This window comes from Corapipo altera, unplaced genomic scaffold (assembly GCF_003945725.1).
Source record: "Corapipo altera isolate COAL_440 unplaced genomic scaffold, ASM394572v1 55436, whole genome shotgun sequence".
Classification (NCBI taxonomy): domain Eukaryota; kingdom Metazoa; phylum Chordata; class Aves; order Passeriformes; family Pipridae; genus Corapipo; species Corapipo altera.
The window spans coordinates 1-591 of record NW_020891197.1 but is presented as its reverse complement, the minus strand read 5'-3'; the positions used below and the strand labels follow the sequence as shown (position 1 = coordinate 591).

Here is a 591-nt window from a genome sequence, read left to right as displayed (position 1 = left end):
TGTCCAACCCGTTCACCTGGCACCCCAAAAACAGCCCTGTCACCCCAGAAACACCTCAGTCACCCCAAAAACCCCAAACAGAACCCAACATGTCCAGCCCGTTCACCTGGCACCCCAAAAACACCTCAGTGACCCCAAAAACAGCCCTGGCACCCCAAAAACACCTCAGTGACCCCAAAAACATCCACCGTGTCCAACCCGTTCACCTGGCACCCCAAAAACAGCCCTGTCACCCCAGAAACACCTCAGTCACCCCAAAAACCCCAAACAGAACCCAACGTGTCCAGCCCGTTCACCTGGCACCCCAAAAACACCTCAGTGACCCCAAAAACACCTCAGTGACCCCAGAAACAGCCCTGTCACCCCAAAAACCCCAAAAAGAATCCACTGTGTCCAGCCTGTTCACCTGGGACCCAAAAAACACCTCAGTGACCCCAAAAACAGCCCTGGCACCCCAAAAACACCTCAGTGACCCCAAAAACAGCCCTGTCACCCCAAAACCCTAAGGAGAACCCACGGTGTCCAACCTGTTCACCCGGGACACCCCAAAAACACCTCAGTGACCCCAAAAACCCCAACCAGAACCCAAAC

The 591-nt window shown here is 54.8% G+C and overlaps 1 long non-coding RNA gene across 1 annotated transcript in view; it reads right to left on the bottom strand.

Moving 5' to 3' along the window:
• The window catches only part of LOC113942525, a 903-nt gene extending 503 nt beyond the window's left edge, over positions 1-400 (bottom strand). The window contains exons 1-2 of the long non-coding RNA XR_003525952.1: positions 214-400; positions 24-164 (exon numbers count right to left, since the gene is read on the bottom strand). This is a non-coding gene — a long non-coding RNA (uncharacterized LOC113942525). The remainder of the gene's footprint in view (positions 1-23; positions 165-213) is intronic.
• Positions 401-591: the final 191 nt, after the last annotated feature.